Genomic DNA, 27,167 nt, shown 5'->3' on the forward strand with positions numbered 1-27,167 from the left:
AGGTTCCACCGAGACTTGAACTCGGATCGCTGGATTCAGAGTCCAGAGTGCTAACCATTACACCATGGAACCCCACATCAGGTGGCTGTTGGCATAATCCCCTATGATGAGCTTCAGAGATTCTACTGAAAGCACTTACTTGAATTTATGAGTCAGAATTCTTAGTTCATGTCCACCCGTGACAGTCCTTGGATAAGAACTGGGAGATTTTATTTTATTTTTAGCTTATCTTCTGCCACCTACACAAACCCATAAAGTCCCCCACTCCCAGCTCAGGCACTTAGTGGTCCTAATCCTCTCTTTCTTCCTCATTAAGAAAGAGTGAGCACTTGTTATACATAGCATTACTGGACTGAACGTCCTATATTCATTGTATGATTTAATGCTCAAACAGTGGGTGAAGATACGGTTAGTCCCTATTAAAACAGGGGAACAGGCTTGGAAATTTCCTATCTGTGATCTGCAATTCTTCCCAGTTTCAGCCATGTATTTTTTCCACGTACTATATCTAACTATCAGGTATATTGCTTCGAGGAAAACAAACTTTAATGTGTCCCTGTCTGGCACATTCATGGAGGGAAACCCTGGAGAGGGGCTGCGTTTTGAGGAAACAAAGCAGGTGCGCTGCAGAGAAAGACGGAACTGCCATGGGTCGCGGTGGGTTAAGGAGCGTGCGGGAGATGCTGTGTTTCACCATCTAGACCCCTGGTCAGATTCGCCTTCTTCACAAAGAAGGTGCCCAGGGAAGTCTGCCAAATTGTACCCCAAATGTTCTTTACTGCTGCTTCACAGACACTTTTTCTCCCTCGAGTGCTCTGGCTAAAGAACAGGTTTCTGGGCGCAGCACTGTGTTGGCGGGACTCCCAGGGTGCAGGCTCCCTTCCCAGCGCGTCCCAGGACTGCAGGACGAGTTCTAAGGGCAGCAGTCTGTGCCTCTGCAAAGCCGCGTGGTGACTACCTACCCGCGCTGAGGACTGGGTTCCTGCGGGATCAGCAACCTGATCTCCGGGTCCCGCACCGGCTGCACTGGCCATCCAGAGGACAGCGGCCACACAAGTGTCCCCCAAGAACTGGGCGGAACCAGATCACAAAGGCGGTCCACCTCTCTTTCCAGTGGTCTCAGTGATAAAAACAAACAAACAAAACACAAGGAACTTGCAAAAAAACCAAAGTCAAACAAACACCCCAAACCAAAAAAACACAAGGAACTTGCAAAAGTCAACTCCAGGCAAGACACGAATCCCATGCAAAGCCTTTACAGGACCCAGACCTTGTTCCAGAAACTTGATTCTGCTCAACCACACAAGTGCATGTGATTTCCAATGAGGCAAGAAGTTGTTACCTTGTAACTCAAGAGAGCAAGTGCAAAAACATTGCCATAAAACACAATTTTAAAGGGACTGCAGAACCAGAGCTCGCAAAATCCCGAGCTGACCTTTCTCTCTTACTTCAGGAAATAAGTCATTATCATCTCAGGCTTGGGGATAGCCCGTTTGCCCTGAACAGTCACTTCTTGGTCTGAGGCTACATATGTATATATCTGGAAAGCAGGAATAAGGAACTGGATAACGAGGAAATTATAACTGAAACCAAAAAATGATTTAAATGGAGAAATATATATTTTAAAGTTCTTATTGTAGAAAAAAGTAATTAGGTTAGTGCCTTCTACACAATCATTTAACTAGTTTTACTGAATTTCTAGGGAAGGCTGGGTGCTATGCAAAGTCCTAGACACTGTAAAAGTAAACAAGACAAAGGCATAATCCCTGTCTTCATGGAGATAAGCATCTGCCAGGAAGGAAGCTCCCTAAACACCAACAGGAAACACAGCTCACGCAGGGATAGGTAGGACCGAGTGCCTGTAACTGGCTGTCTAATGGCATGGTAAGATGCAAAGCTAAAAAGCAAATAAAATCAGGACATGTTGACTTACACAAGAATGGATAATGCTACTTTGCAGAGAGAAAAATGGAAAATATGAGTTCAGCATATGATCCTGATTATAAAAGGGGGAGCAGTGGGATGCCTGGGTGGCTCAGGAGTTAAATACCTGCCTTCCATTCAGGTCATGATCCCAGGATCCTTGGCCAGGAGTCTGCTTCTCCCTTTGCCTCTCCCCCTGGCTTATGCTCTCTCTCAAATAAATAAATAAAATCTTTTTAAAAATGGAGTGGTTTATCTTAGACAGCAACAAGACAGCAAAATGAAAATGGGAAGAGTTGAGTTCCATAACAGACTTAGAATTAGGGCTCCAACAGCCTCCTCGCTTACTTAGTTGTACTGGCTGCTCCAGCACTGGGCTGTGAATGGGGCACACACACCAACAAGGGGACATCCAGTGAGCATAAGAGCTTGCAAATGTGCTTCCCTCTATAATATATTGGTGAGCACTCGTTATCCTGGGGGAAAGATGTGTTCAGTCCATCTAGAGAAGCTGCTTGGACGAGTCAAAAAGAATTTGTTAGTTCTCATGACCATTGAGAGGCAAACCATTCCAAGGAATTCACAAGGAATTCACAGTGCCCCCAGACTAATGCTTCCCTGCATTTAGGTTCTTCCTTTATACCATGTAGCCTAATCGTAACCATTAAATGAAATTCCTCAAGAAAGATCAAAGATAAAGCAGCTAAGGAAACAACCTCTTTAAGTTCAGGCTGCATGACTCACTAAGCTGAACACTGCACTCGAGCCATGCTTGAAGCTGAGATTCAAGCCCAACCGGTTCTGATCTTCTGCCTCCTACCCAGTTAGACAAATCTGGGTCATGCCCTGGGGGTAGAACCAGGCTCATTTTTAAATGGAGAAAGATCTGAAATTCTGCCAACTTCTCTTCAACCTTAATCTTGAGTTTCCCAGAGAATAATTGTTTTTTAATTACATTGTCCTCATTCTTTTTGGGGAAGGAAACATGCAGAAGTGTTTCTAAGTAACAATACTTCTCTTTAAGTCTCAATAGATCTGCTACAGCTTGTGTAAGAAACATATTTTTGTCTAGGGGTTTTCTTGTGATAATTGTCCAACACCTAGTAGCTCCAAATCAAAGCTGTTACATAAACCATGCTTTATCCAGAATTTCTTGTTTCTGGAAGACTAAGAAATGGAGAAAAAAATTCCAGGTAATGACAAAAGTAAAAAGATACACAGAAAAAACCACAACCATAGTGACATTTTCACACAATATACCTCTCTGAAAAACTAATAGGAAACATGAATGGAAAAATAGCCGTAAGACAAAATAATGCCATCCACAGACACACAGAGAGAACAGTGCACATACCAACTTCGGGACTCAAACCTTTTGCAGACACAGATGAAGTGATCTCAAATTTGACATTTTACTAGGCCACAAGGCAAGGCTCCAAAAACGTAACCGGGTTGGATACATGCTATTATTTCACAGCAATAAAATTATGCCAGAAATCAAAACACGAAAATGAAAATCTTTTTTTACAAAATAAATAAATATGCTTCTAAATAATTTATGGTTCAAGGAGAGGTCGCAATTGAAATTAAGAACTGTTTTTGAAATAAATGAGAAAAATAGTACATATCAGAACTATACCCGTACTGTGCAGCTAGAAGTGTACTTAGAGGGACACCTTTATGTACAAATATATTAATAAAATAAATACCAAAGAGTAATGATCTAAACATTCATTACATGAAATTAGGAATTAACCACATTTTGTTTAGCCACCCATCCGTGGATGGACATTTGGGTTGTTTCTACTTTTTGGCTGTTGTGAATAATGCTGCTATCAACACGAATGCACAAATAAATACCTGTTCGAGGAGTGCCTGGGTGGCTCAGTTGTTGGGCATCTGCCTTTAGCTCAGGTCATGATCCTGGGGTCCTGAGATCAAACCCCGCATCAGGCTCTCCCACTCCTTGTGTTGTGTTCCTTGTCTCACTGTATTTCTCTGTCAAATAAATAAAATCTTAAAACCCAAAACCCCAAATATCTGTTTGAAATAATGCTTTTAATTCTTTTGCGTATATACACAGAAGTGAAATTGTTCGGTCCTATGGCAATTCGATTTTTAATTTTTTCCAGCCTCATTGAGATATAATTGACATCTAGCATTGTGTGAGTTTAAGGTATTACCACAGTAGGTTTAGTTACCATATCCTTATCACATAGTTTCAATTTTGTGTGTGTGCGTGGTCTATTCCAGAAATGCAATGTGATTTAACATTCAAAACTCAATCCATCAAAATACACCTTTTTAATGTATAACATTAATAAGTAAAAGAATAATTATGTGATAATCAAAATACGCATATAGAAAATATTTGGTAAAATACAGTTTCCAAGGGCGTCTGGGTGGGTCAGTGAGTTAAGCATCCACCTCTGGCTCAGGTCATCCTGGGATCAAGCCCAGCGGGGAGCTGCTCAGCTACCATGTTTTATTCAGAATTTCTTGCTTCTGGAAGACTAAGAAATGGAGAAAAAAATTCCAGGTAGTGACGGAAGTAAGAAGAGACACAGATAAAACCACAACCATAGTGGGACATTTTCACCCAACATACTTCTCTGAAAAACTAATAGTAAAAACTAAATTTACATTTATGTAAATGGGAAAATAGCCGTAAGACAAAATCATGCCAACCACAGACACACAGAGAGAGCCTGTTTCTCCTTCTCTTCCCTGCTTGTGCTCTGTTTCTCTCTCTCTCAAATAAATAAATAAATGAAATTTTCTATTCATATTTTTAACTTAAAAAGACTCTGTTTTCTAGGTATTTACCCAAAGGATACAAAAATAGTGATTCCAAGGGGCACATGCACACCAATGTTTACAGCAGCAATGTCTACAATAGCCAACTAGGGAAAGAGCCCAGATGTCCACTGAAGGATGCATGGCTAAAGATTAAGTATAGGCATATAATGAAATATTACTCAGCCATCAAAAAGAACAAAATCTTGCCATTTACAACACCGTGGATGGAACTGGAGGGTATTATGCTAAGTGAAATACGTCAGTCAGAGAAAGACAAATACCATATAATCTCATTCCTTTGTGGGATTCAAGAAACAAAACCGATGACATAGGGGAAGGGAAGGAAAAATAAGAGGAAAACAGAGAGGGAGACAAACCATAAGAGACTCTTAACTCTAGGAAACAAACATGGTTGCTGGTGGGGGGGGGCGGGGGAGATGGGGTAACTGGGGATGGGCCCTAAAGAGGACATGAAAAATAATGAGAACCGGGTGTTATACACAATTGATGAATCACTGGACTAATAAAATGCTACATGTTAATTTAATTGAATTTAAATAAAAAATTAAAACAGAAAAACTTGTTTTTAATAGTTACAGATTCATAGCAAGTTGCAAAAATAGTGCAGAGGGGTTTCATGTACCCTTCACACACTTCCCCGGTGGGTTACTTCTTACATAACCAGAGCACAATATCAAAAGCAGGAAATTAATGTTGGCTCTGTGTTCGTGTATAATTCTATCTCAAGTGAAAGAAGCTAATCCCCAAAGGTCACCTACTATGCAGGTTCATGTAACCAGTAACAGAACATCACGGCAGCAGTCTCCCACCGCCTCCCCTTAGGGTCATGCCCACACCCTCTGCCCACCATCCCTAAACGCCTGGCAAGTGCTCATTTGTTCCAATCTCTATAATTGCGTCATTCTGATAAGCTCATGTAATTAGAATATACAGTATGTGACCCACGAGATTGACTTCCTCCTCTCAGCATTAGTGCCCTTGATGTGCTTCCAAACTGTTGATTCATCCTCAGTGTCCTCTTTCATGCTGACTAGAGCTCCCGAAGACATGCTGCTGTCTGTGTCCTCACTCACCTGCTGAAGGACATTTGGGCTGTGTTCAGTCTGGGCTATCACAAGTAAGGCTGCTATGAACGATCATATCCAGGCTTTTGCATACGCATAAGTTTGCATTTTGCTGGAAATGAAGAGTGAAGCCCATGAATCATACAGTATTTTCATGTTTTATTTTGTAAGAAATGGCCAAACTATTTTCCAGAAAGGCTGTGCCATTTTCCATTCCCACCCATAGAACGATTGTATTCAATTTCAAGAACAGTTTCAAAAAAGGTCAGACTGTAGGGACGGGAAACATAGGTGGCCACCAGCAGTTGCTCGTGGTGTTGGGAAGTGGCTATGACGGGTAACTCAGGTTTAGGACTGACAAAACTGTTCTTGTCCTGATTAAGGCAGGCGGTTATACAAAAATATGCATCTTCTTTCAAAAAGTCAATTTTACTGTACTATTATCTTCTAAATTAAAATAAAAATAGCTTTCATTTTGTGGCAGAAATACCCTCTACAATTTATCTGAGGGACATTTTCACCAAATTGTCCGTTTTGGAAATAGCTTCCTTAGAGCGGGGTTTTGGGGAGAGAAAACAGACAGAGACATCCTTAAATTCTGCACAACGCTGGGCGCAGCTCTACTCCTTCTTGAGAGCAGGATTGTACTCACTCCGTTTTTTTCTGGGAAACACAGGGAGACCCCAGACACAAGCCCCTCCCCCTATACCGCTGTGACAGGATCAGGTTGCGGGGAGACCTAAAGGGGTCCTCTCCTCGAGACAAACTGGGTAAAAGTGACGTAGTCGGCAGGATTCGAACCTGCGCGGGGAAACCCCAATGGATTTCTAGTCCATCGCCTTAACCACTCGGCCACGACTACTGGTGCACGCTGGGGTTCCCAGAAGTACAGAAGGAAAGGTAGGCGAGTTAGCGGCAAGATTCTGGGGCGGACAAAAGTGTGTTCAGTGAGACGGACAAAGACCCGCTGATTCAACGAAGCCCTGGGGAGGAAGTCGAACGCCCCCGGTGGCCCCCGACGTTTAGGAGCAAGAGGACGAGGCTGCTCCCTACAAGCATCTTCGTTTCCAATGAAGTTGAAGTCGATTCATAAACTACCGCCTGCTTCCCTTGCGGGGAACCTGGGAGAGTGTTGGTGCGGGAGTCTCCGAAACTGGGAGCAAATTTCCTCGGCCCGGAGGGGCGCGGGGCGGGGTCAGGGTAAGCACAGTTTTAGACCTGGAAGGGAGCAACCTTCTTCCAGAACTCGAAGGCCGGGTGCTCTGGATGACACTCGGAGAGAGATAGTTGCAGGGAAGGAGGGAAGGAGATACTGTCGCTGATTTGTGTCCCCGGTGCGGGGAGAGCGACAATTTGCTGAGAACCGCTCTGGGTCCCCTCCCTTCTTCGTGTCCCCAGGCTCCAAAGCTCACACCTCGAATATTCATCTCATTGCATTTGGAAAAGTGCTTGCCAAACACCAACGCGTTTTCGCTTTCCATATGGGTTAGAAGAAACCTGTAGGTAGAGATGGTCCAGAAGTTTCATTTCCCCTGAGTTCTTAGCTGCTTCCTGAAAAAATGGATTACCTGGTTTGGGTTTGTTTTGTTTTTGTCAATGCAAGAGCCCATTTTCCTTCAATTGTCACCAACACAGCACGTTTCCTGTTCTCCTTTTTAACGTTTGTAACTCAGCTTCCTTTGGCAGAATTTCCAGAGGCTCTACGGGATCCGGAACCACTCAGAGCAAAATGGTTGAGTGTGGATGCTGGAGAACATTTCATGCCCAGCAAAGTGTCAACCGGCAAGAGGTGAGAGCTGATGGATATGATGTCTCTTGAGGAAATAGAGGTAACTGCTTGGATTTAATACATTATATTTAGCCAGAAGTAACAAAGTGTCCTTTAAATAGAGCTCTATTCAATTCAGACATCACTGGGAATGGGGAGGGAGGGGCTAGATCTCATTAAAGATAAAGTATTTTCCTTTTATTTAGGTAGGGAAAAGATAAATCACACCATCACTTATGAAGAGAAGGAATGTGTTTATGGAAAGTAAGGATGTCTCACTGGGAATCTTTGGAAAATTCCCCACTCTTTGCTTTAAAAATTGTTTTAAATCTTTATTTTCTGCCTCTCTCCATTGGAATATTGGGGGCAGACATTTGTCTTGAGCCTTCCTAAAACATTTTTTTAAGTAACTTTTTGATATTAACATAATAACCGCATAAGAGTTCTTCATCAAAGTATGCATGCAAAATAATTCTTAAGGTCTAATTAAATGTCAGGAGGTTAGAGACGCAGAGAAGACTCCAGGAATTCTGCAAACCTCTAACTGGCATCCACTAGTCAGGAAACAAACTCAAGAGCCATGTAATTGTGAAGGGTACTGAGAAAGACAGTTGATCAGCAAGGGCTATTGAGGAACACTCAACATCAAAGTCCTGGTGTCCACAAGTGGAGAATTCATTTTTCTTGTGCCGAATGAAATAGATGTTTCTCCTTCATGACTAGAAGAATCTTGGGTAATGAGGACTGTCTCATACTGGGATGAAGGGGGGTGGAAAAAACAACCCACACTCCTATCTCCTGGAAGCTAGCAATTCCAGCACTTGGGTGTATCTTCTTTTTCTCTCCTCCCCCTTACCCCCGTATTTTGAGTGCAAAAAAAGGGGGGGATGGTTGAAGTCACACAAAACATAAATTGTGCCAATATCTTCCAGACAAAAACCATCAGGAATACAGAAGAGGTTGATGGGTGCATCTTAGTAAGAGGGTTTAATCTTGTGTTAGGTGATTTGGGGGGTTTAAAGAATCAGGGCTTCTCTGGACCGGATGCTGTGTGGAAGGGGGGAGCCATTCTAGGATTGGATAGCTTAATAAATCCTATCCTGAAGGAAAGAAGACCAGAGCAGTGCTAAAACTAGGATTGGTCAAGAAGCTGTCATCCCTCATATTGGACAAGAAGAGGAGACGCTGGGTCATTTTTGTGGCTTGACAATACTGGTCTCTGGGTCTGTTCTGTGTGTGTTTCACGTTTGTGTTTGTGTTCAGACAGGATAGCAGTGTGATCTTATTTCCATCTTAATCCATAGATGGTCACTTGAAGGGCCTGGCCTGACATCTGGGGTCTGTGAAATTGCTTATGTTAAACAAAAGAACATCAAGGTCTTGCTGAGAACACCAGGTCAGCCCCCATGTGGCGGAAGCTGCTTTTCTCTGTCTCAATTTTGTATTTTACTAATTTAATTGCGTGTTATATCACCAACACTTTTTTTCCCTAGGCACTTCTCAAGTGTCATTTTAGTGGCTCTCTAATGTTCCCATACTCAGGTGAAGTCGGAATCAAGCAAATAGTTCCCCCTGCTGGACTTCTATGTTATTTGTGCTCTGCTCTTACCCTTTTTTAAATATTGTAACTGCTTTGTGCACAAAACGCTTTTCTGTAGTTAGGACTAATTCCGTAAGACAGTGTTTTGCAAAATGAATTACCGATTTGACTGTTTTCAAGCTCCAAATGAGCTGTGTGTGAGGTGCAAAGGTTGCAGGAACAAAGAACTTCTTGTGAGAATGTGAAGAAGGAAATATTATTCCTGTCCCCACGAGGAAGGCGGTGACATTTAATTGCAAACGAGAGAGTTTTGCGGACAACGGCTTGAGGAAACGTTTCCCTTGTAACGGAACATTTGACGGATCTCTTTGTGTTCCCTTAGAGGGGCTTGTGTTTTCAGCCCTTCGGAGGAAGCCGGCTCGGCACGGCACCCGTCCTCCCGCTCGGAAGCGCGGGCTCGCTAAGCCCAGAAGCAACCCTATTTACAAAACGGCTCAACTTTGCCTGGTACTTAACCGTTTCTACTTGTCCTTTCCGCTACGTGAGAGACAGAAGGTCGCTAGGTCCGGCTCTGGAAAATTCGTTCTCTGGGATGTCCTTGGGGCGCGGGGCCGGGGACCCGAGGTCGGGGCGGAGCAACCCGGTTGAACGCCAGCTAACGAGTCCCAGCTGCGAATGCCCCGGTGGAAGGAACGCCCGTGAGCGCCCTTCAGGCCGGCTCCTCTCCCACCAGCTTTTGCAAGCCCGGGGCTGCCCGAGGCGCCGCTGGGTTCCAGCCCGCCTTTCTGGGGTTCCCTGGACTTAGAGCTGAACGCACATGTCCTCGCAGATCAGTGCCTGGAGAATGGACTAAGGTCAAGGAAGCTCGAAGCTCACCATCCTCATTCGGCTCTGGATTTACTAGGGGTTCGTTCTTGAATCCAAGAACCCTTGGAAAAGCCATGAAATTCTTTCTTGCAAAACTAAATGTGTGCAGACGCTCCTCACACCAGCCACCTGTCACACTCACTAGTATCTCACGTTAGCCCACGTGGACCGCGGCTCGCCCACCCCGCCCTTTCATCAAGAGTTAACATTCTGGGGGAGCGAGAATGGCGGGGGTGGGGCTGTGCTCAGTCGCTTAAGCATCCAGCTCTGGATTTTGGCTCATGATCTCGGGGTTTTGAGGTCATGATCTCAGGATTGGGGGATTAAGCTCGCATGGAGCTCACTCGGCAAGGAGCCTGCTTAAGAGTCTTTCTCTCCGTCTCCCCCTCCCCACCACTAGTGAGTGAACATTCGGTGGGAGGGGCCTGTAGGGTGGTTAAAGGATTAGAAATTCTCTGGGGTTTGCCTGCAGAGGTCCCAGCCCTGCTGACTTGTTGCTAAGGGGCAAGCCAAGGAGACATTTAGTTTAATCAAAGATGTTTATTTAGAGAGAAGAATCAATTATTTAGGAAAGTTAATACATGATCTGCTGTCAGGAAGGTCTTCGAATAAAGGTGTAGCAAATAAAGGTGTACCATCCATATGACCAATGGCATCAGCCCTTGGAGAAGCTCAGATTGGAGAGGGTGGACACTGATTGCTGATAATGTCTACAAGAACAGAGGTGCCTATAAAGTGTGTGTATACCAAGGGTGGGGGGACAAACTTCACTCTTAAAGATGTCCATCGTCATTCAGTCAGTTGTCATAGCAGTCGGGAAACAGCAACCCAATTTTCTGAGCCACCAAAAAAGAATATCCTTTCCTGTGAACGAGGATGACTAGGGATGTGGTGCTGGTCCAGACCCAGGATCCTCCTCAGTGTGAAACGTGTTATCAGCGACACAGAGGTGGGCCAACAGGCACAATTTAGAGCCTCAGGAACCGGAAGAGAGGGGATTGTTGGAAAAAAGCAAACTATGTTTTCACACAAGTCTATAGTCTGAGAGATCTGGGTTCTCAGGAAACCAAAGCAGTTAATCCAGTTAGTTGGACAGCACAGTCTAGAAGATGTGGGGACAGAGAGTCACAGCAGTGTGGATAAACAAATGCTACAGCAAACTTTGGATTCACATGCTCTGTACTAGAAAAGTCTACACAGTATTTTGAGAATGTGGCTGCATCGTTAGAGTAGCCCACGATGGAGAAATGGTCCCGAGGACTGTAGAATAAAAATGTTTATGTATCATCTCTGCATCAAATTCTTTATTGGAAAACATGTTCTCAGATGAGTTTTTAATATTAGTGAGATAAGAGGGAATAAGGAACAGAGGGAGATTTCATTCCAAGGACACTAATTCGGGGGTTTGTTACAGATACAGTAACAAGTGCTTGAAATAATTAACTACTCTATAGTCTAAGGCATCTTATTTTTTGCTAAGGACCCCTTTCAAGTGAACTTTTTAAAATTGCAGACATAAACTAATGAGAAATACGTTTTACCACTGTCGGCCCCAAACGACTTCCTTTTCCTTGAAAGCTTTCCGAATCCTCCGAAAACAATATGTGGGCGTAATTATCTCAGTAAAGTAGTTTATAGTATCCTTAGTTATTTCTGTGGATTGCGATCTGATCTGCCCCTCTGACTTGTGCTTTGTGAGGATCTCAGACACCTCGTCGGAAGGAAGGAAGGAAAGAAAGGAGGGAGGGAGGGAGGAAGACTTCCATCTGGAAAGCGGATACGTGGGCGTAGACGTGACATCCAAGAAATAGGACAAAGCCGCGCTCGCCTCTGGCCCCGGGGCTCTGGGGCTTCGAGAACTTCTCAGCCAGCTCAGGCTTCGGCTCCGGTAAACATGTGTCCTTTCTGCACTGCAGGTTTGCAAGCCGTGGGCAGATCCAGGACTCTGCGTCCTAGGGAGTCCCTCCTCAGTGACCGCCCCTGCCACCTGGCCCTCTCTGTCCACAGGACCTCGACCGATGGCCGCTGAAGGAGCCGGGTGGTTGGAGCGCACGGTCCCACAGAAGAGAGGTCGCAAAGAAAACGCCCGAGCTGGGAAACCTGGAGTATTTCCAAAGATGCTTGGACGCATCCAAAAATCCGTGGGTCGCAGAGTCGTCGTTTGCTCTGAGCAAAGCACACAAGGAAGCCCCCTTTCCAAAAACAACACGGGTGGGAACGGGAAGGACCTCCCTTCCGCGAGGGAGAACCCCGCACAGAGCCGGAGTGGAGGGAGGGGGACCTGGCGACGTGTTAGGAACATCTTCCAAGGCCGCTTACTGGGAGCTCCCCCAGATTCCATTTTCGCGAAGCCCACGGCCCCCAGCGTGTCGGTGCATTGGCCGGATGCAATGAGATATGGTTTTTGATCCTTGATCAAACTCTTCCTTATCTTGCAGAGACAAATGACAATGGTCGCTGGAAGGATCAGAAACTCCCTGCGTCGGGTATTGTGTGTCCCTTGCATTGCCTTGTTTCTGTGCTTCTTGAACTTTAGCGGTGACTGCAGCAGAGTGTTTCCAGAAATGTATTATAGTGAGAGCCAAATAAATAATCAACGACCTTAGGGCTCCGGCGCTAACGCTGCAATCCACAGGCTCTGTGGCGCAATGGATAGCGCATTGGACTTCTAGCGTTGATAGAAAGAGATTCAAAGGTTGCGGGTTCGAGTCCCGCCAGAGTCACAAGCATTTTGTCATCGAGTGGATTCCCTCCCAAACATTTCTCGGTTCCTGTAAGATCTGGACGTTTTGCCCACAGTCAGCTTTCTCACTTCAGTGTATTTCGGCTTCATAAACAATTCCACCTGTGTCTTGGTGGGGGGGGGGGGGCGGTCAATGACCAAATAGAGGGAGAGAAGTGGACGCGCCCAGCGAAGGTGAAGTGTGGAAATAAATACTAGTACTTATTTCTTCGTCATGAGAAACAATTTCCAGCTCGCTATTTTCCTGGTCTTGGCTGGAGGCCCGCAGTCAGGCGTTCCACACGGTGCAGCGGCCACTGGAAACCCCCAAGGTCTTCCCGCACGTGCTGCTCAGCCCAAGTCTGCTCAGACCCTCCCCGCTCCGCCCTGCAAGCGCTCACGGGTGGTGCAGAGGTTTGCTCCGCAAACTTAACTAAAGTTTAATTTGTTTTTAAATGAATGGTGGATGAGATCAGTAAAGATTATTCCCACTTAAAGAACACCACTTCCTTAATTCTGTCCGCTGGTGCCTAGTTTCAAGTATCCTTTCAGAAATTCTGTATGTATAGATGCGTTCCCCATGAGGGAAAGAAACAGAAGGACGACAGACCCAGTGTATTTCCAGCAGCGCCTGCATCTGGCACCGTTCCCTAAAGGGAGAATTGCTTGACCTTTGCATGTGGAGCATGGGTTTATGAATGTTTCAATAAAGCCTTCTTCTTAAACCCTATCACGTGGTATGGTGGGTTTTCTCCTCCTGGACTGGTACCACAATCTGGCAATGATGCACCCCTTCCCTGTGATCCGCTAGTGTAATGACTAACCTTCTGTAGAATATCGCCCACTACACACTCCTCCTACTCCTCCTACCATGCACATCCCATGTCTAGCAGGTCAGGCAAAGGGACCCCTATTTATTCCTGCATAGATTTCTCAGGAAATTACAATGTCTCACTATAGCTGCAATGCCACTTTTGTCTAATACTAAATTTACACACGTGTGCATGATTTCTGAACTCTCTATGCCCTTGCATGTTTTGTTTACCCCTGCACCAATGCATGTTCTTCTTTAGGTGAGTTTTCTAGTAAGGCTTGACACCTAGTATGATAAATACAACTATCTTTTTCTTCTTCGAAATTCTCCTGACTGGTGCAATCCCAGACTCACCTTTTCTGATTATCTTCCCTCCAGGATCACAATCCTGCACTGCCTGTTTCCTAAACTCTGTTTTCTAATGGTTATTTCATACCCTTTTTTTCTGGTTTTCTAATTTTTGTATAGCCAGAGGACAACTCTCCTAGCTGTTAATCCTTGATGGGTGGAAGTAGAAATTTCATTAATAAAAATAAGGGACCACAGATTATTTTCAACATTCCATAGTACTTTTGTTATATTTTTAGATTATCTGATCAATCCATGGGTCTGTTTAAGTACACTCTTAATCAAATGATTGTTGACTTTTTATCTACATATTCTATTACCTGTATCATTTTTCTTCATAGGGAACCATTTTAATGTATTAAGTGTCTACATTTTTGTTATATTAAAACATGACATGCTTTCTTACAGAATATGTCATAGTATTTCGTGCACATCCTTTTTATATTACAGAAATTATACTTTGTATACATAGCTTTCTACTTCTTTTTCCATAACCGTCATTATCTTATCTTATTTATATGTCATTTAAATGCTGATCATTACCAACGCATCTACCATAATTTATCTTTTTTATTGCTTCCAAGAAGGGGCCCTCTTAGCTCCTGACACTACAGGTAACTCTGCCCAAACACCCTCATACACATCCCTTTATGGATTTGGACATACCCCGGGGAGGCACAGAGGTTAGAGAACCTGTTATGCCTGTATTTTGATTGCGCTGATTGGTGCCAGATTGCTATCTCGGACGGATCCAGCCTTTTCAACAAAACTGAGTAGCCACAAAAACCTATCTGCGGCATTAATACTGCCTCACAGTCTAAGTTGTAAAGTGATGCCCCATCGAGTTTGAATCTCTTGTATAATCATTGACTCTGAGCTCTTCCTGGTTCCAAGGTTGTTAATTCTTTCCTGTAAACTGTTAACCTTGACTGCCTGCTCCCTAATTGCATCTGCTGCTTTTAATTGAAGGTTTACAGGCCATTCTATGCATGGATACCTTATCAGTCTCAAATAATTGCCCTGTGATTTAGTGATAGCATTTTTTATTTTCAGACCTGATAAGAGTACCAAAGGCTACTTTGCTCATGTTCAACTGCTAACATCAAAATAAGACAACTTCTTAGTTGTGACAGAAACTAGACCCAAAGCCACTGCCTAGATGCACAGCTGGAAATTCATCTTCCTTTCTTTCTTTCACAGAAAGAGAGAGGAAATCCACCTTTCTGTCATCATGTCTCTCTGTGTTTCCTTACCATCTCTATTACCTTTTTAATGCAAGAACATTGGCCCTTTGAACTTATAAATTACTACAGAAGATCTGTCCAGAAGGTCCCCAGCTCAGCGCTGCGCACTTGCTGAGAACTGCCTTCCTCTGAAAGGCCCCTGACAGGCAGCTCTCCGCTTGACAAATGGGGAGAGTCCTTCCAGGGTTCATGTGTGAAAGAGTGGAGGAAATAATGCAGGGGATGGGAAAAACTCTTTCCTCAAGTTGCTTTTCAGTCCAATTTCCCTGACCTTACTGGAATGAAATCCAATTTTGACCAGTCTAGGTTAATGTGTGTAGATAAACTCCATTCCACAAACCACCATGGAGCAAACATGGCCACCTTCTTGGCTTTGCCAAGCAGTTAGACCGACAAAAGAAGGCTTGGGGTTTCTCTGTAGGACGAGTACCTTGACTCTTTAGATGGTAGCAGGTGAAGGAGAATCAGAAAGCCAGATATCAGGGAGAATTGGGACTTAAATTATCCTTGGAAACCTGTGGGGGTAGAAGTCGATTCTCACTCTCCAGGTTGGAAGCTGTCACCCTCAGCCCTCCATTATGTACACAGAGCTGCTACTGGACTCCGGACTTCTGGCTCAGAGCTTTTAAGCAGTTGCAGATGGGTCGGTGGCTAGACAGGGCAAGCTGGTGCTCACAAGAATGCCCTCACAAGGTGGACATGGAAGCGCCCCGCACATCGGGTCTAAAGATATGCAGCCACAGAGCCGACGGCCGACAGCCGTAAGAAACCTGCTCTGTCACACAGAGAGAAAAAATGGCTTGGCTTCGTTTGGGGGAGTTGGTCCCATTAATGCCACAGTTCTGGGCCCTAACTTTATACACCACTTCCGTGCACACTGTTGAAAGCTGAAATTATGAGGAAAAGTGAGGATGGCCAGAAGGGGTTGGTGATACTTCCCTGCAGGAGAGGGTGAGGTAAGTGCATGGGAGCCCACTCCCATGCAGTGGGATGGCCTGGCTTCCGCACTAGGATAGCAACACATAGTCCGCTCTTCTGGCAGAAAATATGAAAAAGAATAGGATTCTCTTGGAGAAGAGCAGCACCTTGCAGAATGTAGCGGGAAACCACAAAGGGGCAAAGGATGGCTTCCCAAGAAGCTCGGTCAGCATCTCCTCAGCTGGACCAGGCAAAGGGGTGATACCCTGCATTTACAGAATCCCAGTCAAAACCCTACCTACTCTCGTCCTTAGAGCATCCGTTCTGCGTGGGAGCAATGCAAATGCATTTAAAATCAAATAAGCTAAGATTATGCATTTGGAAGCCAAGAGGGGCTCTGGTCACCTAGTCACCAGGGAAGGACACTAAAACTGACTCTTGTCTTAGATGTAAACAAAGACTTTGATGAAGGAAGGCTTATAAGTTTGACCTCGATAAGTACAAAATTAATAATAATGAGGACCAGCAGAGTATTGGATCTACACAGATTTGAAAACCACAAATGTCTGACCACGTTTCAGTGCCTCTCTCTTGGCAACAAAGGAGCTTCTCTGGAAGGATAGAGAAAGTCTGTGAGAAGGAGAAATAGAGGTGGAGAAAATGGTTTTGCCTAAAAAAGATTTAATTAAAAAGTTTTGAAATAGCTTTGCACAATTCTATCTGCACTTGTGGACTGCTACTGATTAAAAAAAAAAATCATCCTTAGATGATTAAAAAAAATCAACCCATCATCCCTAGACTAAGGGGTCAAAACACTCCAAAAAATAAATCCTTTAGTTTCTTATACAAAGTGAAATAGCCCACGTTTTAAAAAGAAATAAACATAAAAAACAAATAAATACACACATTATTTATAATCATCAAACTTGCTAAGAGACCAGAATTTAACTTTTCCAACTACTAAAAAGAAATGATAATTATGTAACATGACAAATGCACTAATTTATCATATTATAATAGCAACCGTATTATACTTTATATACATATATTTAATATGTATATTTATTATTATACATATATATATATAAAGGTATCACATCTTTTTTTTTAAGATTTTATTTATTTGACAGACAGAGATCACAAGTAGGCAGAGAGGCAGGCAGAGAGAGAGAGAGAGAGAGAAGCAGGCTCCGCAGGGAGCCTGACACAGGGCTCAGTCCTAGGACTCTGGGATCCAGTCCGAGGCAGAGGCTTAACCCACTGAGCCACCCAGGTGCCCCTAAAGGTATCAAATCTTTAAAAACTTTTGATAGCCTCTAACTTACATTTTAAATATATAGTAACTGAAATTTACTAGAGGGAAAGAAATATAGTCACTGCTTACAATCCTGACTTGACTTTCAATTGTATCACTTTTGTGTTTGGAGACATAATACATTTCATACAAAATTATAGTGAGATAATTGAACGAAGGTCTAACTGACAAGAAGCAGGCCGACCCTGGATTGGCTCTGGTGTGTAGTAATGTGATTGTGTGCGAAGGAATGCAAATATTCACGGTAGATCCTACCGTGAATAAATAAATAAATAAATAAATAAATAAATAAATCCTACTTAATAAATAAGTAAGTGACTAAATAAGCAGTTACTGATAAACACACAAAATCAGAAGTTAAAAAAGTAAGAAAATAAAAAACGTATTGTAGATGGGACTTGGTGAAACAAATCACTAGATACCTTTCCTAGCACATGTCATTGACGCTGCTTCCAAGCTTCTCAGCATATTTATTTATTTAAAGATTTATTTATTTGTTTGTTTGTTTATTTGAGAGAGAGCATTAACAGGGGGAGAGGGAGAGGGAGAAGCAGACTCTCCACTGAGCAGGGAGCCGGAGACAGCCTCCATCCCAGGACCCAGGGCTCATGACCAGAGCTGAAGGCAGAGGCTTAACCCACTGAACCACACAGGTGCCCCATCAGCATCTTTATTTTAAAAATGCATATTTTATAAACAGCCAATAACTGGATCTTCTACTTTTTCCAATCTAAAAATTTCTTGATTTCAGGGTGGGATTTAAATATGAGGAGGTATTTCAGAGGATGTTGTAGAAATATTGCTGGTGCCTGTCGAATATGAGACTGTGTCCCCTGTACATCTCTTGGGATATTTAGCTGTGATGCCCTGTTAAGAAGGCAGAGATGGGGACTGGAGGCAACATTCTCAGATTCATGATATTTAGTCATTGATTTGTAGGTAGGAAGTCGATGGACTCCAAGGGGAGTTTATCTCACTGTTCAGGCTAAGGGAGTGTAGGAATTTCTTAAAGTTGGGCAAACTTATGTTTGATATCTTCATCTATTCTGTCTGTCTTACCTTAAGAACAAAGATGACGTGGGCAAGGGGGAATTTGCGTAGGGGTTAATATCCTACAAAGCTCTTTGGTAGCGATTCTGGGAAACAGAGTGCACATCACTAAAGAAGCAATTCAGACCTCACCAGGTAGGACAGATGAGTCAAACAACACTTTTGCTATGGCTAAAATTATGGCTTTCTGACAAAGTGCTCCTGAAAATTGCTTTAATATGCATTTTATACACACTTAATATGCATAAACATGTTTTTATATACACTATTTTATAAACTTTTTTAAAAAGATTTTATTTATTTATTTGGCAGAGAGAAATCACAAGTACACTGAGAGGCAGGCAGAGAGAGAGAGAAGGAAGCAGGCTCCCCGCCGAGCAGAGAGCCCGATGCAGACTCGATCCCAGGACCCTGAGATCATGACCCGAGCCGAAGGCAGCGGCTTAACCCACCGAGCCACCCAAGCGCCCCTATAAACATTTTTATATCTGTTTTTTGTACAATAGAATAAATTAATTTTAGAATGTGTAAAGAAAGGGATCTTGGGACGCCTGGGGGCTCAGTCAGTGTGGCGTCTGCGTTTGGCTCAGGTCCTGATCCCAGGGTGCTGGTATTGAGCCCCACATCAGGTTCCCTGCTCTGCAGAAAGCCTGCTTCTCCCTCTTCCTCTGCTGCTCTCTCTGCTTGTGCTCTGTGTAAAAAAAAAAAAAAAAAAAAAAAAAAAAAAAAGAAATGAAACCTTAAAAAGAGAGAGAAAGGGACACCTGGGTGGCTCAGTTGGTTAAGCATCTGTCTTTGGCTCAGGTCATGATCCCAGGGTCCTGGGATTGAGTACCACATTGGGCTCCTTGCTTGGCAGGGAGCCTGCTGCTCTCCCTGCTTGTGCTCTCTCTCTCTCTCTGACAAATAAATTAAAAAAAAAAAATAGAAAGAGAGAGAGAGAAAGAAAGAAAGGTGTCTTGAGGCTTGACTCTTATGTCTTCATAGTTTTGAGAGGATTACAGTGTAGGCAGGTCAGATAAACATCAAAAACATCCTTGACTTTGCCTTTAATAGTTTCTTGCCTATCCTCATTTAAGGTTGTAGTCAACTCATCTATGGAATAGCAGTAAGACTATAGCTCCAGCTAATGTACTGAGTTAATCAGTGCTAGCAGAATAGTAGAGGGATCCCTTCTTGTAGTATAACAAATCACTTGTGGAGTGGAGTTAAAGATTATCCTGTGACTAGAAACATATCATCAACACCGAGGATGTTGGCAAATCTCCAGGACCTCTGTTGTACATCATAAAGTTTACTATCGTTGTCCCTGATTCACCATCACTTTATAGGCAATTTTTATGCCTATCTTTGTGCTTGAACATGAATATGTTTTCTATTAGCTGAGAAATAAAAGATCATTGAAATGTATTTTACTAATATATTTTACTTTGTTGTTATAAATTGAATTGTGCTCCATCCTCCAACTTCATATGTTGAAGTCCTAATCCCCTGTACCTCAGAATGTGACCTTATTTGGAAATAGGGTCATTGCAGGTGTAGTTAATTAGGTTAAGATCAGATCATTAGGATGACCCCTATCTAATACAACTCATGTCTGTTTGAAAAGGGGAAATTTGGACACAGAGGTATATATGCATAGAGGGAAGATGATATAAAGAGATAGAAATAAGTACGTGAATATGAAGATGGCCGAGGAGGGAAGTCTGGAACAGAACCCTGCCAATATTGGAAGCCTCCAGAACTGCGAAATAAATTTCTGTTTTTAAGCCACCCAGTTTGTTTTGTTAAAGCAACCTTGGCAAACTAATACATTTATACATAATTAACCCAGGAAGATTGTTCTCTTGAATTTTATCGTTTATTAAGCCTAAACTCGATAAATAAAATAATTCTTACAATATTTCTGAGTTAAAGTGTGAAAAATGATAAAGCAAACCTAATTATTCTATTATTCATAATTTTTATAAAGTGGAAGAACAAATCTTGGTGTTATTTGGAAGCCATTCTAGAAAATCTGAAGAATTCAGGCATAAAAGATATCTTCACGGTTGTTACTATTCTGCTTTAAGGCCTATGCTTGGGAAAATCAGGTCAAGATGAATCGTCTTGAAAGACAAAATATGAACACAAGTCATAATTTTGTCAAACCGAGGCATGCAAAAACCACAGCAATAATAACAGTGATCATTAGAAACTTAAAAATAAGTAAGTTTTCTCAAAATTATTTAAAGTATACCAACACTACAAAGAGGTAACAGAATGTCTTGACAATTATAAAAGGACTTTGGTTAACATGGCACAAATAATTCGGTAATTTTGCGGAAAAAAAATTTCTAATTTTGCTGTTTAGCACATATTTTCATACCAGGATTCGCATGTTCTTTTTGTATAAACAAATCAATTAAAAATAACTATCTCAGACTTTTAAAGCATCATGTGTACATTGTTTTTAAAATGCATCTTACTCTATCCCTATATGTACGTATTTAAATAAACACAAATACGGAATCATAAGTATCTGCAGACATTGCCAAGTGTCCTCGGAGAGTGGGACGGGGTGCAAAACCGCTCAGGGTTGCGAACCACTGTTCTAACCCTTCTGCCTCTCATCGGCCTCTCGACGATCGCGTGGTACTGAACAGAGGCATCCCAACTCTTCACTCCGCAGCCCACGCCCTCAGGGTGGCAGAGTGATGCGATGGGGAAAAGGTGTGCAAGGAGGGGAAGCGGAAGGTCGGAAGGAAAAGACCAAAAGTTCAGGCGAGGACAAGGGAGAGGGAGGGACCCGCAGGAGAAGGGCCCGAGCACGCTCAAACCACCTGCCACTTGCTCTCACAGAACAGTTGAAACTGGAAACGGGAACTTAAGAACCCTCCCCTCACCTATATTTTAAGACCTACACTTTAATACTGACCTATTACTATCCATATAGATATTTATAAACATCATAAATGTCAAAAGGAAAAAGGAAAGAAAGAAAACGAAAGCAGGGAGGAAGGAAGGGCAGGCGGAGGAGAAACACATCTGAACACCACCGGCTTGAGAAGGGTGAAGTGCGGATAGTGATAGGGAGGAAGGATAAGCTTTGATACCGCTGCCTAAAAAGGAAGTGATTTAATTCTAAAAACTTACAGAATTGAACAGGGCAAGAATAAAATCACCAGCCTGTCAGAAGTGGGATTCGAACCCACGCCTCCACCTGGAGACCAGAAGCCCCGAGCGCGGGAAGCGGACGCTTGAGTCTGGCGCCTTAGACCACTCGGCCATCCTGACACTGCTGCGCACGACGCGCTGAGCACCGGGACTGTGATCCGCCGCCGGGGAGCGCCTGGCGCGGCCGGGAGCATCTGCGGCCGACTGCGCGCCCGGAGCGCTGCCTCGCGCGGGGGAGAAAGGGCGGGTTTGCAGGAAGCCGGAGGCACAAGGTGGCACAGGGGGAGGCGCGCAGAGCCGGGCGGAGAGGTTCGAAGGGCTCACAGCCCGGGAGGGGGTGGGGGAGAGGGGCTTACACGCCCCCTTTTCCAACCCGTCCAAAGTTTTCGAACCGTCCGTCCAAGAGGAAGCTGGGAGGCTGGTTTATATTTTTAGGTTAAGTCAAAGTGACTAAATGTTTCCCTCCGGGATATAGGTTTGTCACAGTGTTTGTCATTCCTGAATTCTGTGTATGATTTACGTACTAAAATAACTCCTGCACATTATTTCGTGGTAGTTGGCATCGTGGGTACCGCATGAAGTCCATGCATTATTTTCTTCGCACTTGGTCAGAATTGCATTTGTCTTCATGAATAGAAAAACCAAAAAAGACCCATAGAATGACGGACTCCGGGGAAAGTAGTCCCGGGTTAGTGTGTGCAGGGGCAGGGGAGGGTGCAACAGCTCCCCAAGGAACTAGGCGCTGGAGCCGCCTTCGGGGTGGGATTTTTGACCTCAGGGTTTCTGTCTACAGGCGCTCAGAAAACGTTTCAAGAACCGGTAAATAATGAACCACGAGCCCTAGTTCCTCAACCGCCGGCCTTTCTTGTCTTGGAACGAGCTGGGGCTCACGATGAGAAAGCCAGAGGCGGCCTTGCACTGCCCCCTCCCACCGTAGCCCTAAGGAACCCAGACGTCCCATTTCTGAAACCAGCGGGAAAACCCCGAAGGGAACACCGGACAAAATTCCCCGGCCGGTGTCAAGTATAACCTTCCTCTTCTGTCTCCATCTTCTCTTTCATTCTCTTCAAGTTGCTCCTCCACTACCACAACCGTTCCTAAGAGGGGTCGCCTCGTCCCGGTTTCCCCCACGGGCTGGTGAGGGAGTCTGCGCCGCGGCTCTTCCACCGTCTGGGGAGTAAACAGTGTCTCCGAGGGGCTTTCTGCCCAAACCCGCGAATCCCCTTCGGCAACGACTGACTCTAGAAGGGATCTTCATTCTCCCCGCAGCTGTGCGCCTGACCCGGCTGCTGAAAGCATGTACAGTGTGGCCGTTACTCGATCTGCTCGAGGGTTCGATGATCCCGGTAACTGAGCCACACTTTTGGAGGATCCTTGAAGTTCCTGAAACCTTGGTTCACTCCAGCTCTCTCTGGTAACCCAGAGTGTTTATGGAATTTAGTTATTTATAAGATAAATTAAGAGGTCTCAGTGGAGCCTGGGTAGCTCAGTCGGTAGAGCATCAGACTTTTAATCTGAGGGTCCAGGGTTCAAGTCCCTGTTCAGGCGTCAGATGTACTTTTTATTTCAGCCACACGCAGAAGACCATACATGTGGCCCAGAAGAACTCATTCTTTACAGATTTTCAGGCCTAGTCTGGCTTCATTTAATTATTCCTTCCAAGAAAGAACTAAACCAGTCCTAGACTTTGCAAGGGAATTTGGAATCGTGGGTGATAGGAAGAAAGGTAACAAGAAAAAACTCATCACCGAAGTACTATGAATTCTGCCCTTTTAAAATTCCCTCGCATATTGTGGGGGTGACTCCCTGGAAGGTGGGGTGCGATTTGATTAGATCCTACCAGAATAAAAACTGAAGGTAGTGATATCTGGGGCTCCCCAGCTCTTTCACCAGATGGTGTTATACAAGTCTTACCCACTTTGCCAAACATAATTTATCAACTAAAATCCAAACACATTCTGAGATTGTGTTAGCCATCCACTTTGTGTTTTCATTAAAAAGCTCCCCTCCTCGGGGTGCCTGGCTGGCTCTGTCAGTAGAGCACTAGATTCTGGATCTGGGGGTTATGAATTCGAGTCCCCTTTTGGGTGTAGAGATGACCTAAAAATAAAATCTTAAAAAAAAAAAAAAAGCTACTTTGTCTGGGATTTAAATATTTTGTAAAAGCTTCTTCGGTAACAAGGTTCTTTGTGTTTGTTCTCTGTCCATTACTATCGATTTTTGTAAGGTTTTAACTGGGTTTTGGACAAAAAGGTCGAGGTTTTCACCTGGTGGGTACTGTGTATGCAAAGCAAGATTACATTTACTTCATCATTGTTTCTCTCATCTCCACTATGTCATATATCCACAGGAGAACACCATGCCTATAAAGTTGTGGGGGTATCCCCCCCCACTGCCTTAAACCAGACCGCAGAAATCCTCCAGCAGACAGGGAAGCAGAAGCCTCTGTAGATGTGCCTGCCATAGAAATGTCAAATAGCTCCTCAACAGAAACAGATATTAAAAGATCAAAAGTCGGGGCGCCTGGGTGGCTCAGTGGGTTAGGCCTCTGCCTTTGGCTCAGGTCATGATCTCGCGGTCCTAAGACTCCGCATGGGGCTCTCTGCTCCACAGGGAGCCTGCTTCCCCCTTTCTCTCTGCCTGCCTCTCTGCCTATTTGTGATCTCTCTCTGTGTCAAATAAATAAATAAAATCTTAAAAAAAAATAATTTTTAAAAAAAAGATCAAAAGTCTGCTGTTGTCTAGATCGAATTCTGGCCCGCTCATAAGTCTTAATTCAGTAGGTAAAATGAGATCTCCCGGACAAGCTGAAGGAATCTACAGCTTCCACATCTCCCAAGAGTGTGGATCAATTACCTAGGGTCTCCTTGGGGCCAGAGCCCTTTCTCACTGAGCAGATCATTTAACCTCCACATTGTACATTTGCTGAACAGCGGGTTTACGCACACAATTGCATGGGAAATGAAGGAGAAAGGTTGAGCTCAAACGAGCAGGTTCTGTATAGAAGTGTTTTCACTGGAGTCCATCAGTGATTGCAGAAAGCGGGTAGGTGGGCAGAGCAGAGGGGCCCTGGGACATCATTATTCTTATGGGGCACGAAGAACAGGACATGAGGTTCCCTTATGAACTTGACAAGAGATGAGTCCAGTGACTGGAGTTCACTTAATTATTCAGGAAAATAAAAGACAGGGAGAGAGAGCTAAAGGTCAAAATTACAAGGCAGGGCATATGAGTTCATTGCCCCCTTCGGAGTTTTCCCTGCACTTTCATAATTGGGATTCCACAGGCTCTCTAGAGTCAGAAAAGAAGGGAGGTGGCACCTGCTTCAGAGGGCTTCCTCAGCTGGAAAAGACCATTGCCCTCAGAACCCACTTCTCACTTCTCAGTAGGTGTTCCCTCTGCTCATTCTCCCCTCCTTCCTTTTCTCTACCTCTCCCCAGCCCCTCTCCCTTCCCCTCTTCTCTCTTCTTTGCTTCCCTCTCTGTTACCCCTCATGTACCACCTAAAGTCTCTAAAGGCAAAGCAGAACGGAAATAAAACACGCCATCCCCACCGTGCCCTTTGGCATTCTGTGGTGACTATATGATTTGGAGGAGAAACACGAAGTTACTTTTGTTGTTATATGATGAGTAGGTAGGTAAATAATGATCTAGGCTAGATCACTGGGGGCGGGGTGTCAATGTGCTTTACAAATAGTTTAGATTTTATATTAAATACAATAAACATCTGAATATGTTAGTAACATAATCAGAATAACCAAGGACAGAGATCATGATGGAGATCACCTGGGAATTTTCAACACCTGTTGGAGGCTGGTTCCACCTCCAGACCTCCTAATTTACTTGGCATGGGATGCCACCCTCCGACAGGTATTTTAGAGGCTTCTAGGTGACTCTAATTACAGTAGCATTCTGACGTACATTGAGAGTTTTCCCAAGGGTGGTTGGTTCCTGTACCACCACCATCTCTCTGCTGGAGAAGAATGTGCATTTGACAAAACACCCAAGTAATCCTGAAACACTTAAAGTGTGAGAGATACTGGCTTACCACACCTATCTCTGCTAATGCTTCCATATTTACTCAGTTTGAAACCTATATCACAACTTCTGTAAATGTTCACCTGTGTCAGAAAAAAGCGTGAGTCTTGCAGATGGACCACAGAAAAGTGCTGGGTGTCCTTTCCGCAAAGTGCAGGACATTGTCTAATAGGCATTGGGAAATTGGTTCAAAGTGTGCACCTTTAACTGAATTTCTATTTATTAAACTATTCCAGAGTTTTGTATGGTAAAAGCTGACTTGTAGATAATTGATAGCAATGCAAATGGCATTTGTCCACAGTAATTCAAGCCAATTTTGCCCAAGAAAAAGATAATTTCAAGTATTATTGTCCTATAGACTGCAGTTTCCTATTGACTCGTTTATTAATATCTCCCCCAGAATCATGAGGTCGACCTTGTTATCCTAAACGTACAAGTGAAGGGAGAGGACTGGGGGGCACAGCCCCCTAAGACGTCACCCACTATGGAAGCGATGTCCAGTGTCCAACGTCAAACACAGATGCCCTTAATTGGAGGTACTTAGGGTTTCCGCTCCTCTTTCTTAAAATCATTTTGAGCCGTTTCATTTTCTTGGCAGCTCCACCGCAGGCAACTCTGAATGTCTTCGTGGAGACTTTTTTTTAAATCCATCTTTCCTGAAAGCGATTTTGAACGAGTGCTGCCTAGAGCTTTGACCCCAAGGACGAAGAAATCATGGAGCAGGAGAGTCTCTGCCAGGAGTTCAAGTCCCACGCCTGACACACCTGTAACGGGACAGGTGCGGGACCCCCACCCCACCCCCACCCCCAGAGGTTTCCTGTCGCTCCCGCCCCATGGCCTGCTCCGGGCTTGTCCCCGAGCCCCGCCCTGCCAGCCGCGCCCCGTGCAGCGCCCTGGGTGCTCCCCAGCACGCCCCGCCCGCATTCTCCTGTGCTTTCCCTGTCCCGGCAGGGGGCAGTTCCGCCCCGCCCGGCGACGGCCCCGGACAGCTGGCCGCGGGGAAGGACGCCCCCCACACGCCCGGACCGCCGGCACATCGCAGTTCCCCGCGCAACATCCTGCAGATTTTCTGGGGCGCAGTTTGAGTCCCCGAGGATCCCCCAGCATGCGGGAATCTGCCTTAAAATAAACAATGGAATCGGAGCAGGAGGACCTGGTTTCTGGGGAACCGTTCCCGGGGAAGTTAGTTGCCCTGAAAAAGGCGGAGACAAAAAGTGTGTCCGCTTTCTCCCCGTCGGGGAATCGAACCCCGGTCTCCCGCGTGACAGGCGGGGATACTCACCACTATACTAACGAGGAGGACATGTAAGCGTCCTGAAAGTCTTGATTGCAGAGGACTCACACGTTCGGTCCCGAGATAGATAGATAGATAGATAGATAGATAGATAGATAGATAGATAGATATTTTTTTATTTCTGTGCATGGAATTCCTGGGACATTCACTTATCTCTATAAGAGTCATTTGTTACAAGATTCTATAAAACAAATTCCACAAGACTTCAAAAATCGAAAAACGGCAGCCCACCAAAGACTAGACATTGCTGTACATAGTTTCATCACTCATAGCAAAGAAATGTTCCT

At 44.3% G+C, this 27,167-nt stretch overlaps 6 non-coding genes across 6 annotated transcripts; 2 read left to right on the top strand and 4 right to left on the bottom strand.

The window, feature by feature from the left end:
• On the bottom strand, positions 1-72 carry TRNAQ-CUG (transfer RNA glutamine (anticodon CUG)). Its single transcript has one exon. It is a non-coding gene; the product is annotated as a tRNA-Gln (tRNA).
• A 6,515-nt stretch (positions 73-6,587) lies between these two features.
• On the bottom strand, positions 6,588-6,669 carry TRNAS-AGA (transfer RNA serine (anticodon AGA)). The gene has a single exon. It is a non-coding gene; the product is annotated as a tRNA-Ser (tRNA).
• Positions 6,670-12,616: 5,947 nt separating this feature from the next.
• Positions 12,617-12,705, top strand: TRNAR-UCU (transfer RNA arginine (anticodon UCU)). The gene is given in 2 exon segments: positions 12,617-12,653; positions 12,670-12,705. It is a non-coding gene; the product is annotated as a tRNA-Arg (tRNA).
• Positions 12,706-21,562: 8,857 nt separating this feature from the next.
• Positions 21,563-21,669, bottom strand: TRNAL-CAA (transfer RNA leucine (anticodon CAA)). Its single transcript has 2 exons — positions 21,632-21,669; positions 21,563-21,608 (listed from the first exon to the last, which is right to left on the bottom strand). It is a non-coding gene; the product is annotated as a tRNA-Leu (tRNA).
• Positions 21,670-23,024: 1,355 nt separating this feature from the next.
• On the top strand, positions 23,025-23,097 carry TRNAK-UUU (transfer RNA lysine (anticodon UUU)). Its single transcript has one exon. It is a non-coding gene; the product is annotated as a tRNA-Lys (tRNA).
• Positions 23,098-26,813: 3,716 nt separating this feature from the next.
• Positions 26,814-26,885, bottom strand: TRNAD-GUC (transfer RNA aspartic acid (anticodon GUC)). The gene has a single exon. It is a non-coding gene; the product is annotated as a tRNA-Asp (tRNA).
• Positions 26,886-27,167: the final 282 nt, after the last annotated feature.

The sequence above is a fragment of the Mustela nigripes genome, chromosome 5 (genome assembly GCF_022355385.1).
Source record: "Mustela nigripes isolate SB6536 chromosome 5, MUSNIG.SB6536, whole genome shotgun sequence".
NCBI lineage: Eukaryota > Metazoa > Chordata > Mammalia > Carnivora > Mustelidae > Mustela > Mustela nigripes.